General features: G+C 36.7%; 1 protein-coding gene across 1 annotated transcript in view; it reads right to left on the minus strand.

Annotated features, from left to right (window-relative positions):
• The window catches only part of wupA (wings up A), a 187,420-nt gene extending 173,279 nt beyond the window's left edge, over nt 1-14,141 (minus strand). The window contains exon 1 of the mRNA XM_069819299.1: nt 13,963-14,141. The gene's annotated coding sequence lies outside the window, so the exon portion shown is untranslated. The remainder of the gene's footprint in view (nt 1-13,962) is intronic.
• Between the last annotated feature and the right edge of the window lie 1,375 nt (nt 14,142-15,516).

Raw genomic sequence — 15,516 nt, forward strand, 5'->3', positions numbered from 1 at the left:
GGCGTTTCAAAATTGCAGTAGAGTGCAATGTCTAGAATTAAATTCAGCAATGATAATAATTTTCAGATTTAAGGTCTTTCAAAATTGCAGTAGAGTGGAATGTCTAGAATTAAATTCAGCAACGATAATTATTGTGAACCGACTTTTAGATTTAAGGCCTTTCAAAATTTCGGTAGAGGTCAATGTCTAGAATTAAATTCAGCAACGATAGTTATTGTGAACCGACTTTTAGATTTAAGGCCTTTCAAAATTGCAAGTAGAGTGCAATCTCTAGAATTAAATTCAGCAACGATAATTATTGTGAACCAACTTTTAGATTTAAGGCGTTTCAAAATTGCAGTAGAGTGCAATGTCTAGAATTAAATTCAGCAATGATAATTATTGTGAACCCATTTTCAGATTTAAGGTCTTTCAAAATTGCAGTAGAGTGGAATGTCTAGAATTAAATTCAGCAACGATAATTATTGTGAACCGACTTTTAGATTTAAGGCCTTTCAAAATTTCGGTAGAGGTCAATGTCTAGTATTAAATTCAGCAACGAAGTTATTGTGAACCGACTTTTAGATTTAAGGCCTTTCAAAATTGCAAGTAGAGTGCAATCTCTAGAATTAAATTCAGCAATGATAATTATTGTGAACCCATTTTCAGATTTAAGGTATTTCAAAATTGCAGTAGAGTGGAATGTGTAGAATTAAATTCAGCAACGATAATTATTGTGAACCGACTTTTAGATTTAAGGCGTTTCAAAATTGCAGTAGAGTGCAATGCCTGGAACGAAATCAGGAACGTACAGTAACTTACGTGTAGTTTGAAGAGAGTCATGTGTGTTACAAGTTTATGCTTTGTCCAAAATAACTCCGAAGTGTGCCAACCCAACCACTGTGAAAAGGTCATAAAATTCTTATGCTGTCAAACAATTTTTGTTACTGTTCACTGCATCATCTCTCCAGTTTACTTGCTCTCAAACAAACATAGCTTACCTGCAATTATTCTGAGCAAGTCTGATAGAATTGCGTTCAAAGAAGAGTTATGCATATATTTAAACACACAGAACGTTTATTTTCATTGCCTGTTTAGAATCAACCGACTTGAAGTTTAAACAAACCTCTTAGTCACTGCGAATGACGTCATCTGTGGCGTTGAAGCTATTCGTAAATTTAAAATTTCCTTCCGCAATTTCAGTAAAGAGAAAATATACTGTAACGACACTGTAAATGGTTTTAAGAAAACGACATTGTAAAATAATTCATTACGGTTGACTGAAATTAGCCTACATTAAATGTTAAAATTTAAACATTCTGAAAGAAACATTTTTTTAGTATCTTATTATTTAAGAAGACATCTTTGGAAGAATACCAAAAAATATATTGGCAAAATGTTAGTTGAATCTGCATTAAACTACGGAAATGAAATATGGGTAACGAATGCATATTATAGAAAAAGAATTTTGGCCGTAGAAATGGATTACAGACGTGGACAAATTATTAGCAAAATTGAAGATTTTTATTATATATTTTTACAAAATATGATTCTTCAATTTAGACTACAGTTGACATTTTTGTGTGTTTCCAAATTATTAGCAAAATTGAAGATTTGTATTGTATATTTTTCAAAATTTAACTCCTCAATTTGGACTACATTGGATATTTTTGCATATTTACAAATTATTAGCAAAACTGAAGGTTTTTATTGTATATTTTTACAAAATTCGATTCTTCAATTTGGACTACAGTTTACATTTTGGATATTTCCAAATTATTAGCAAAACTGAAGATTTTGGTTTTATATTTTTACAAAATTTGACTCTTCAGTGCAGTTGACATTTTTGCTAATTTACAAATTATTACCAAAATTGAAGATTTTTATTATATATTTTTACAAAACTTGACTCTTCAATTTAAACTACAGTTGTCATTTTTGCATATTTCTGTCTACTGTAATGATGGAAATATCCAAAATTGTCAACTGTAGTCTAAATTGAAAAGTCAAATTTTGTAAACAGAATTATCATAAAAATCGTCAATTTTGTTAATAATTTGTCCACGTCTGTATTTGAGACGAAGTGCTAGAGTCTCCCGCTTGGACCACATTAAAAATGAAGAAATCAGGCATAGAATGGATGCTGAAGAGACAGTGTTAAATAGAATAGAAAATAAGAGTTTGAAGTGGTTTGGTCATCTGATGAGAATGGGTGAAGACAGATGGCCTAAACAAATTTACCAGTGGAAACCTCCAGGAAGAAGAGGAAGAGGTAGACCAAAAAGAACTTGGAACAACGAAGTAATGGAGGTCATGCACACGAGGGGGTTGAGGACTGAAGACGCACAAGACAGAAGGCTTTGGAGGATTGGCACAGGAAGACGGCAGTAGCTGTAGAATCCTGAATATAATAATAATTACTTAGCAGGACATGTAATTACGTAATTTGAATAATTATGGAAAGTAACGTAATAGCGATAGCATGTAGTCTACAAAAACATGAAATGTTCAAATAACTCAAAAGATAATAACATAAAAAGACATTGCTCCATTTGACTTTTGAGTAAATCAGAGCGTTAGATTATTGTAAGCTCTATCTGATGCTTCTTGATTGGAATTTTCCTAACATTTTGCATTTACTTTTTTTATACACAACACGCTCTGGTTGCCGCGTTTCTGGCTACACTGCTAGAATGCTGGCCTCTTCCATCCAGGCGGCTCGAGTTCGACCTCCGTTTAGGCCTAGGTAGAATTTATAGAGGACAAAACAGACGTTGCAGAGTGTCTTTCTCGGGGTACTCCCGTTTATTTCATTTGAGCAACACTCTCCGCTTTCTCCTAATTTCATCTATCATCTGTAATAGTAAAAATAGGTTTGGGTAATGTCTGAGGGTAGTACGAAATTCCGATGATAGTCTAGGTTCTAAGGGCTTCGGTGTCGTCAGTAGATGATGGGACTTTATCTGCAGGTCCTAGGAATGATGGCCCGCCTGTCAGTGTCGGGTTCACAAATGCCACCCGGGTCATCCGTCGGACTTAGACGACATTGGAGTAACGGTTAGCACGTCTGACCGTGAGACTAGCGGACCCGGGTTCAAATCTTGGTTGGAGAAAGTTACCCGTTTGAGGTTTCTTCCATGGGTTTCCCTCAATCTATTAAGAGCAAATGCTGGGTAACTTTCGGCGCTGAACTCCGGGCTCATCTCGCTAACATTATCACTTATCACCTGGCTTCGAGACTTGGGACCCGATACAATAAGTTTACTGTGCGTGTACTATAGGTTGCTGACTCGCTGCAGGTAGTGAAAAGTAGAGATGTGTTGAGGTAACAACGTTGCTATTTAGAATAGAGTACGGTAGTATGGGGAAACATACATATATACATTCTGAAAGTAAATATACATTACACAATGACAATGTCAAAAGAATGTGAAAAGCATTTATTCTCCTGTCTTTTATAAGCATTTGTGTTTAATTATAGACAGTGTTAATGGTGGAAATAAACATGTAGCAATTTTAATTTCTTCATTTATCCTATTGGTCGTCTTTAGGAAGTGCAGTTAAAGTACCGAATTGCAATGTACTACAAGATACATTTTCAGTGTCTCAAACGTAAATCTTTTTCGGTTATCTGTCAAACACAGTTTGTACTGTGAAAAGCTGCGCTCTACGTCGCATGAAGTGATAGGAGCAAAACGAAAAAACCTAACATCATTGCTGTCTCTAACAGACAGTCCTTTATTCTCGGGTGACTCTATGCCCACTAATTTGCTGTTTATATTACACAATGTTCCATATCCGTTATTTTTACATAAAATAGATTTCCACTTCTGTTTTACACGTTCAGTAACCGGTGTACTTGGTGTCTCATTAAATCTCTGTGTCATTTCCTCAATTAATTTGAGGGCTTCCGCCATCTCTTGCTCTGACTTTTCTAACCGTGTGATAGTTTCAGACACAGTTTGAAAATAGGTTTGTATGAAAACCAAATTATTTGTCAGAACCTTCAAATCCAGAGCGTTTCTCTTGCTTTGGGTATTTGTTGGAATCTATTCCATAGTATCCCCACCCACTATACTCACTACGCCGTTATGCGGATTTCCTACTGAACTGCTCTATTGGGTCCGAAGTCTAGAAGCCTACTTATTACCTTCATTTCACTCAGCCACTAGATAACCATAATAATTGATAATGCGTCGAAAAAGAATAAACTAAAAAAAGCAATCGCATATAGGACTCTTTTAGGACATCCACTTTGGGGTTAATTTTGATCGGAAGGAGGAGATATCAGATGGTGGACTTTCAGTATGACCCTCGTACACACCATAGCATACGGTTCATGTCCGAATAACCATTATTTCATTAAAATGGATCGAAACTTTATGTCCGCTCCGCATACATGAATCTTTATGCGGAGACTAAGAGGAAGACGAAAAATAGGGAGACTGGAGAATGCTGGGTTTGCAGTGAAAGACCTGCCATAGGTCAGAAAACTATGAATGATTGAATCATCACTTTAATGGATTCCGTTACCCGAGATTGAAAATTTACCTGTAATGAATGACTGATCTCGGTTAACAGAATCCATTAAAGTGACAATATGAATTATTGACAACAGTAACAAATATAAATGACACTCGGGAGGAAATTAAACGCAGAATAAATATGGGAAATGCGTGTTATTATTCGGTTGAGAAGCTTTTGTCATCCAGCCTGCTGTCAAAAAATCTGAAAGTTAGAATTTATAAAACAGTTAAATTACCGGTTGTTCTGTATGGCTGTTAAACTTGGACTCTCATTTTGAGAGAGGAAGAGAGATTAAGGATGTTTGAGAATAAGGTTCTTAGGAAAATATTTGGGGCTAAGAGGAATGAGGTTACAGGAGAATGGAGAAAGTTACACAACGCAGAGCTGCACGCATTGTATTCTTCACCTGACATAATTAGGAACATTAAATCCAGACGTTTGAGATGGGCAGGGCATGTAGCACGTATAGGCGAATCCAGAAATACATATAGAGTGTTAGTTGGAAGGCCGGAAGGAAAAAGACCTTTGGGGAGGCCGAGACGTAGATAGGAAGATAATATTAAAATGGATTTGAGGGAGATGGCATATGATGGTAGAGACTGGATTAATTTTTCTCAGGATAGGGACCAATGGCGGGCTTATGTGAGGGTGGCAATGAACCTCCGGGTTCCTTAAAAGCCATAAGTAAGTAATGAATGATTGAAGCCCATAGAGTGTTTTCCCTTTCTATTTTGGGTCCTGTTTTTATTTCATACTTAGTACACACTACAAGAACGATATATTTTAAAAGACGATCAAATTCTTAGCATGGGAAGGAAATAAAGCCATATGTACCGTGTCGTAGATTTGCGGTACGTAAAAGGAACCTGTTTCTAATGAAAAGCTCCAGCAAAAAATTGTCATCCTTTTCTCGCCCACGTTGTATCGCGATCCTAAATAATCCCTCCAGTTGGAAGCGTGGTTAAATAATAGAATAGGCCTACTAATATACTTCGTGACTCCTCTGCTATCCTTAGTACAGTAAACTCTATTGAGTTCATTTTCTCTGTGTATGAAGGAAGCTTTGAGATTTGTCCATTCACTCGCAGTCTTCAATTCTACGCACGCGCAGACCAACAAAGCTACTGACTTCTCGTAGATCCGAAGTGCTGAATGAAGTTAGAATTTAGAGACAGTTGCTAAAAATAGTCTTTTGTAGGAGATAGAGTTATTTTTGAACGAGGATTTACAGATCTTTCTTTATTCCGGCGTTTCGATTCTAATTAGTGGATTATAAATAACATGAATGTTTTTCTCAGTGTACAGTTTTAATAAAAAATCTGGATGTGTCATGAAGGGAAGCAACTATTTCTCAAGACACGTGTTACGGTGAAACTACGTTAGTCATGTTGGCAATTTGAAACGGCACACAGCAATTGAATACCTTCCGGAATAAGGGTGTAACTAACAAATCTATAATTCACGTTTCATGGGAAAGAAAAATAATTTCAAGAACATATTTTGTTAAGCCTATATATACTAGCAGAACTATTTGACTAACCAAGGATATAAGTTTATTCAGCTACTTACTTGTGGCTTTTAAGGAAACCGGAGGTTCATTGCCGCCCTCACATAAGCCCGCCATTGGTCCCTATCCTGAGCAAGATTAATCCATTCTCTATCATCATATCCCACCTCCCTCAAATTCATTTTAATATTATCTTCCCATCTACGTCTCGGCCTCCCTGAAGGTCTTTTTCCCTCCGGCCGTCCAACTAACACTCTATATGCATTTCTGGATTCGCCCATACGTGCTACATGCCCCGCCCATCTCAAACGTCTGGATTTCTTGTTTCTAATTATGTCAGGTGAAAAATACAATGCGTGCAGTTGTGCGTTGTGTAACTTTCTCCATTCTCCTGTAACTTCATCCCTCTTAGCCCCAAATATTTTCCTAAGAACCTTATTCTCAAACACCCTTAACCTCTGTTCCTTTCGCAAAGCGAGAGTTCAAGTTTCACAACCATACAGAACAACCGGTAAAATAACTACCTTATATATATTCTAAGTTTCAGATTTTTTGACAGCAGACTGGATGGTAAAAGCTTCTCAACCGAATAATAACAGGCATTTCTCATATTTATTCTGTGTTTAATTTCCTCCCGAGTATCATGTATATTTGTTACTGTTGCTCCAAGATATTTGAACTTCTCCACCTCTTCAAAAGATAAATTTCCAAATTTTATATTTCCATTTCGTACAATATTCTCGTCACGAGACGTAATCATATACTTTGTCTTTTCGGGATTTACTTCCAAACCTATCTCTTTACTAGCTTCCAGTAAAATTCCCGTGTTTTCCCTAATCGTTTGTGGATTTTCTCCTAACATATTCACGTCATCCGCCTAGACAAGCAGTTGATGTAACCTGTTCAATTCCAAACCCTCTCTGTTATCCTGGACTTTCCTAATGGCATACTCTAGAGCAAAGTTAAAAAGTAAAGGTGATCGTGCATCTCCTTGCTTTAGCCCGCAGTGAATTGGAAACACATCTGACAGAAACTGACCTATGCGAATTCTGCTGTACTTTTCACTGAGACACATTTTAATTAACCGAACTAGTTTCTTGGGAATACCAAATTCAATAAGAATATCATATGAAACTCCTCTCTTAACCGAGTCATATGCCTTTTTGAAATCTATGAATAACTGATGCACTGTACCCTTATACTCCCATTTTTTCTCCATTATCTGTCGAATATAAAATATCTGGTCGATAGTTGATCTATTACGCCTAAAACCACAGCTACTGGATTTAATAATTCAAGGGAGCGAGAATGAGATAGTCCAAAGCCACACTTTTAACAAAAATGTTTTTTTTATGCGATTCATTTCTTACACATAACCTATTGGGAAGCCACTAGTAAAATATTATAAAAAGTACTCAACAAATGACTTAAGTACACGCCAAAGAAATTATAATACCGCATCTAATAGCATTTAAATCTAAACCTTTTAATACGCTCTCCTGTAAAACTCTGTCTGTGTGGCTTAGGACTATATCATTCTCACCCCTTCAATTTACTGCTTCAAAATCACTTTTTCCATCTAAGTTACATATTTAATTAATGTTTCTATTATTTGGCAAAAAGGTTGATATTTCCTTGTACTATAATAATAATAATAATAATAATAATAATAATAATAATAATAATCGTTAGAGGTCAATGTGTCATTGCTGGTCAACATAGTTGTGCCAGTTATTTACAAGTTGTGACTCCACTCGCGTGGTCAGTATATTGCTATTCCATCGCTCAAGACAGCATGGCACAGGATAATCGAGCGTTCAGCTTCTGTAGAAGGGGAATAAATCGTCACTCCTTTTAAGAAATCAAAATTTGAGTGCAAAGAATTTGTTAGCCACCGGCGTAGCTCAGTCGGCTGGGGCGTTTACCTGTCGATCCTGAATTGCTCTCGGGCATGGGTTCGATTCTCGCTTGGACTGATTACAGCTCATGCATTATGTCCAGACACTCCCCCACTCTTCCTTCAGAGCTGCGCACGAGATCGGATGAGTCTGCTTATGAATTATAGGGAAATGAGTTACATTTGCCTTGAACTCGGTAGACACACGCCCGACCTTCCCTTCCATTCCTACCCCCTCTACAGAAACATTGTTCCCGTACTGCACATCGCGAGTGTCTTCACAAAATGCATGAGCTGTACTTGGTTGGGTTCTTTCCGAGCTTTTCCCCAACTGTAAGGCGGATGTCAGGTAATCTATGACGAATTGAGGTCAGAATAGGAGTTCGCTTGCATATCTTGACCTCATGGGGAATAGAGAATACGAACAAAAGACTGGATTGTTCCTCTTGAAGGCGAGACAGATTAGAACTGCAGCTGTTGAAGTTTGTGATACGAACTGACGAAGGGATAATGGTATCTACCCAATTATACACTTTTATGTCTGTTTTAGGTTAGGATATATTATATAATGTGTTTTGTTGTGTCATTTTCATATTAATATGTATTTTTTTAGAAAGTGGTTGGATATAATCATAGGTGAGGGGGGTGAGACCTACAAATTAGGACTTGTGTTAGGTACAAAGCACGTACGGTCAGAAGACCCGTGCACTGGATTTTAGAGAAAATTACGATAATATAACATCTGTATGTATAATATTACTCAATAAATCCATCCATCTATCTACTTACTTAACAAAGACTTTTACAGAACCCGAAGGTTCATTGCCCCCTCACATAAGGCCGCCATCGGTCCCTATCCTGAGCAAGATTAATCCAGTCCCTACCATCATATCCTAACTCCTTCAAATCCATTTTTATATTATCTTCCCATCTACTTCTCGACCTCCCCAAAGGTCTTATTCCCTCTGGCCTCTCAATAACACTCTTTACGCATTTTTAGATTCACTCATACGTATTACATGCCCTGCCCATCTCAGACGTCTGGATTTAATGTTTCTAATTATGATAGGTGAAGAATACATTGCGTCCAGTTCTGCGTTGTGTAACTTTCTCCATTCTCCTGTAACTTCATCCCTCTTAGCCTCAAATATTTTCCTAAGGAACTTATTCTCAAACACCCTTAATCTCTGTTCCTCTCTCAAAGTGAGAGTCCAAGTTCCACAACCATGCAGAACAACCGATAATATAACTGTTTTATACATTCTAGCTTTCAGCTTCTGCGATAGCAGACTGGACGACAAAAGCTTCTCAACCGAATAATAACGGGCATATCCGCAAGATCTGAATTCATATTTGTACAAGACGGACATATTTACACACTGCTCAGATATGACCACTAGATGGCAATACATGAATAGTGGTTTATGAGCTGAAACGCCAGGTAACTGCCGGTAGATAGCAACGCGGCGGAAATACAAGTGTTCGTTGTAATGAGTTCATTGACACGATTCCGATGAGCGTCATCAGTTGCAGTACGTGATCTTCCACTGCGTCCTTTGTTACACAAATTGAGAGTTGCACCAGGTTCATTACGAGCACGAGCAGACCAACGTCGTACAGTACTGTATCGACATATTGATCACGATAAACAGCCTTCAATCTCCGATGAATATCTATCGAGGGCTGTTAAAAACTCGATTACAGCACGCTGCTTCAGACTTCATGTTTCAGGCTATAACTCAGAGCTCTCTACTGGCAGAGATACGAAACTTGCGTCACTGAAAGCAGAAAGTTCACTGAATACAATGTACTATCACTAATACTTTTAACTATATTCACAGCCACAAAAAAAGGAGGCATTACTTTTCAGGACGCCCTCGTACATTTGAGGAAGGTAGGATATGATGCTAGAGACTGGATTAATCTTGCTCAGGATAGGGACCGATGGTGGGCTTATGTGAGGGCGGCAATGAACCTCCGGGTTCCTTAAAAGTCATCTATAAGTAAGAAGTAATTAGCATTCCGAACAGTTTTAATTTAAGATCTTCCTCAAGAAAGGAAAAAAAAAGTAAGTCAAGAAAAAAAACAAACGTATATGAACCAGTTAGCGAAATGTACAAGATCGCATTTTTACTCATGAATTTTATTTTGTGTACGAGGGGAATCTTTTAACAGCCACGATTTGAAGTGGTTCGCTTTTAGCTACGCCACTGCTCCCTTCCTTCACGTCTCACAAATGATTTGTCACATCTTCCACCAGTGTGCTGAACTCTAGTCACTTGGCTGCCAAGAATATTACGACGGGATTTTAAAACAGTATCGTGTTGTAACCGCAACATTTCGGTGGGAAAACAGCCTTAGTCCAATAATGAATACCATTCTTACCACGCTACCGGGACTAACGTATTAACCACTGTTTTCTATAACAGCATTCCTCAACCTTTTTGATGATGAGGCGGCCTCCTTTTTCCTCATATTTGGTACTTTAATGTGGCCTCCTGCCCTCAGGTGTAGAATATAATGTAGAACATGTGTACTGCTATGGATTAACGGTTAACACGTCTGCTCGTGAGACAAGCGGCCCAGGTTCAAATCCTGGTTGGGAGAAATTACCTGGTTGAAGGTTTTTAAGGAGGTTTCCCTCAACCACTTGAAGTAGAATTGCTGGGTAACTTTCGACGTTGGCCCTCGGACTCATTTCGCTATCATTAATTCACATATCACCACCACCACCACCATCATCATCCATTAATTTAGGATATTCCCTGTTATTATTATTATTATTATTATTATTAAAATTATTATAAATTATTGTTAGTATTAATTATAAGTATTATTATTAATTGTGTTTTTAATTTTAAGTTTATTATTGTCATTATTAAGTGTAATTAGTTACCACTGCCACCGGGTATATACCCATGGCAGTGTGAATAAATAGGCCTACATACATGTTGTAACCAAAGTTCACTGCGTGGCGTGCTGTACTTGTACGAAAGCGGAACCTTTCACACAAGAGGAGTGGTAATTTCTTTTTTTGTTATTAGCGATAAACACCAAATGTGACATAAGATGCGCAAGATGTATATGCATGTTTAATCGTACATATGATTGATTTACGGCAGTAAATATCTTATGAATTTTCGCGAAATTTGACTTTCAGAAAAAAAAGTTCATTTCTGCAATAATCTCCAATAATAAAGAAGGACGATTTTTTTTAATTATTTTAAAGAAATATGGTAGGCCTATATTATATTTGAAGTTATTAACTACAAAAAGACAGGGAGATAAATTATTTCGGAATTCTGCTGTTTTCTTTAATGGCCTACAGGATTATAGATCATTGGAGTTTTGTATAAAACTGAATTAAGTGACAATAAGGATAATTTACAAAGGGTACATTATTATTATTATTATTATTATTATTATCATCGTCCCGCGCCGTGCGATCGTGGTCTAAGGCATGCTGCCTAGACTCGAGTTACGGAATGCGCGCTGATTCGAGTCCTCATGAAGGAAGAAATTTTCTCATGAAATTTCGGCCAGTGTATGGGATCGGTGTCCACCCAGCATCGTGATACATTTGGGGAGCTACGATAAGTAGCGAAATCCGGTTATGCAAACCAGCTGTAACGGCTGGGGGGCTCATCGTGCTAACCACACAACACCTCCATTCTGGTTGGATGATCGTCCATCTCTGCTTCGGCATGTGGTCGTGAGGCCAGCAGCCGGCTGGTAGGTCTTGGCCCTTCATGGGCTGTAGCGCGACGAATTATTTATCATTACATTATTATTATTATTATTATTATTATTATTATTATTATTATTATTATTATTTCACGAAATTACTGTAACTTTTCTAAACATAAGTACATTTTATTCATTTTTCACGAAAAATTTAAACACTTTTCATCAGGAGAACTTGGACCTGAGGATGAGGAATGAATAGACTCATCTTGTCCTTGCACGCGAGAGCAGAATATGCTGCTTGTATCGTTCAAGCGTTACGCGATAAATATGGCCGCCGAGTTAAATTAGACTAGTCTGACGTCATGAAGTACATTAGCCTCGAAATCATAACCCATGTCACTGAAAGTGACATAACCATAATATTATACATTTTATTTTAGCCAAGTGTTTATTTATAATTAATAAAACACAACTACATCTTTAACTGAAATGTAGAATCAAACATTTTCATATAAATATGTCAGAATAACATACAGGCCCTAATTCAACCTATAACTATATAGCGTGTTTCATATTCGCGATCACTGCCTGTATGTTAACGATAATACAATAATAATTATTTTATTCGTCGTTTAAATTACGAATAGGCCTACTATATCTAAGTTAGAAAATTATCTTATGACGAGTTGCCATACTAACTTACTATTATGACAAGTGTTGTATTGCATGTTTCCACGTATTCACATTTTCTTTTATGTTCTAGTGATATTTAACTTATTTTATATTTTTGTTTTCATATTTTCGATAACGGTATATCTATAATGTGATAAGTTGAGCTATATATAATCATAATTTTCCTTACTGTGTATACTTAAAAATATTGTATTCATTGTATGCTTTCTACTGCGCTATTTTATTATTACTATTATTATTATTATTATTATTATCATTATTATTACTACTACTAATCTTATTTTTTATCATCATTATTATTATTATTATTATTATTATTATTATTATTATTATTATTATTAATTGTCTTACTTTTTTATACTTTATACTTTGTATGTCTCATTTATTTTTACCTGCTGTTCTTTCTTTCTTTATTTTATATATTATGTCTGATTTCTACTTAATCGTTGTTTACATTTTATTGTTATTATCTTATTCACTTTTGTGTGTAAAATTGTAGTGTACTTTGTAAATTTGTAGTGTTTTTTGTAATGCAGTTTTACTCCTGGTTGAGTGTTAGAGAAGGCCTTATGGCCGTAACTCTGCCAGGTTAAATAAATTATTATTATTATTATTATTATTATTATTATTATTATTATTATTATTATTATTATATGGCCATACAGGAGCGATGTTAGCCTAGTATGGAGGAGGGATTGGAAACAGGAGGTGCTTGAAGCTACTTATGCCGCTTACTGACCAAAGAATCTCCTATCATTCTAAGCATCTCTAAACTACTAACATTCTAGTGTGAATCTTGTAGTTTGGTAAGCTGCAATAGTAAACAGTGTTATTACGATCATCGAATAATTATTATCAGCAGTTCAAGCTTTGCATATAATGATCGGTTGCGGTTTATATGGTTTCATGTCATCTTTTTAAGGGTCTTCCAACAGATTGCCTTCCGAAAGGCGACGATCTAAGGGGAGAGGATGGTATTTTTTTTTAACTTTTTTCCTATTTGTTGTAAAATATTAATTTTTTGTATGTAGAGAGCTCATAGCTGTGGCAACTCAACCAAATAAAAATATTTTGAAAAAATTATTTGGGGCCCAAATTTGAAAAAAATATACCTAGTGCAGGATTGCACTAAAACCAATATATCTAAACCGTTTTTAAAGATAGATTCAAACAGTTTTTTGCAATGTATTTGCAAAAGCATGTTCTACAAACTGTCTGTAACAGAATTTTGATATTAGTCCCTACGTTTGTAAAATAAACAATTAAAATTTAATAACAATTTTCTGATTTCCGCAATTCCATTACCAGTCCAAATTATATATATATATATATATATATATATATATATATATATATATATATATAGATTAGTTCTAACTTAAACGGAGTAAGAGCCCTTTCTACACACGAATCAAATAAAAGCTGATTTGTCAGTGCAGAACTCGAATATGATGCAAGATAACAGACGAACACTCGGTCGGTGGCGGAGAAAATAATACCTCGTCGAGGGTCGAACCCGGCTCCACTGGGTTATGAACAACACACGCTGTCACCAAGAGACGAGTAACGACTTCGAATTAAATGATTTGTCTTGAAAAACTGAAAGGATGTTAACTGCTTGAAGGCTCGTCTTGTCAATTGAAATGAGTTTTTTTTTTGGGCCCAAAGTTACCTGGTGTTGAGAGAATTGGTGTTGTCGTACGGCGGGCGGGCGGCGACCAGTCAGCAAGACGTGGCGGGACTGACTGAAGGGTAGCGGCCCGCTCCAGGCTCCAGTCGCCCCCGCACCCCACGCCGCACCATTTTTAGGACGGCGAAACTTAAGCCCCGGAGCAAGAGTGGCGCAAGTGTGTCGGGACTGTAACACGCGGCATGCAAACATGGGGTCATTAATTACTCCCGAAGTGGTCGCGGCCCATTTTAAACTATTTGTCACGTCTGACAAAATGAGCAAGTACATAATATGAATCGCGACATAATATGAATCGCGACAATTTTTGTTTGCGGTATTCCAGCTAGGTGCAATAACAATAATAATAATAATAATAATAATAATAATAATAATAATTATTATTATTATTATTATTATTATTATAATGCCGATGAGGGGTGGTCCTCCACCTTGGGGGTTGGGCGAAGGGCTAACAACCCTTCAACGTAAAAAACAGCTTGTTACGAATCCTTCAAATAAGCCTCGGAATGGGACTGATTCTCTGGCACGACCACAGCAAAGGAATAAGGTTTTGAGATTTGGTACTTGGAATGTTACAAGTCTAAATAGAACAGGAGGGGTAACATTAGTTGCAAAAGAACTAGCTAGATATAGAATAGACTTTGTGGGAGTACAAGAGGTTAGGTTAGATGGGAACGGCATAACACAAATAGGAGATTATTTGTTGTATTATCGGGAAGGAAATGATAATCACCAATTAGGAACAGGATACTTTATTCATAAAAGAATAAAATCAGCAGTAAAAAAGGTCGAATTTATCAGTGATAGGTTATCATATTTAGTACTTAAAGGTAGATGGTGCGATATCGTAGTTATAAATGCTCATGCCCCTACAGAAGAGAAAGACGACCATATAAAGGACAGCTTCTATGAGGAATTGGAACAGACTTTTGACTCTTACTTTGAGAGAGGAACAGAGACTACGGGTGTTTGAGAATAAGATTTTTAGGAAAATATTTGGGGCTAAGAGGGATGAAGTTACAGGAGAATGGAGAAAGTTACACAACACAGAACTGCACGCATTCTATTCTTCACCCGACATAATTAGGAACATTAAATCCAGATGTTTGAGATGGGCAGGGCATGTAGCACGTATGGGTGAATCCAGAAATGCATATAGAGTGTTAGTTGGGAGGCCGGAGGGAAAAAGACCTTTAGGGAGGCCGAGACGTAGATGGGAAGATAATATTAAAATGGATTTGAGGGAGGTTGGATATGATGATAGAGAATGGATTAATTTTGCTCAGGATAGGGACCAATGGCGGGCTTATGTGAGGGCGGCAATGAACCTCCGGGTTCCTTAAAAGCCAGTAAGTAAGTAAATAATAATAATAATAATAATAATAATAATAATAATACCTCTTCAAGAATATCGCTGTCCAGACCATCTGTACTGTCGCGGAAATGTCATATGTGTAGGCTACCACTTTGCAGGCTTTCAATATTCCAATAGTCTCTTGGCCACTTTGTCCAAGTAATGTTTAATTTTGTTTA

The sequence above is a fragment of the Periplaneta americana genome, chromosome 2 (genome assembly GCF_040183065.1).
Source record: "Periplaneta americana isolate PAMFEO1 chromosome 2, P.americana_PAMFEO1_priV1, whole genome shotgun sequence".
NCBI classification, from domain to species: domain Eukaryota; kingdom Metazoa; phylum Arthropoda; class Insecta; order Blattodea; family Blattidae; genus Periplaneta; species Periplaneta americana.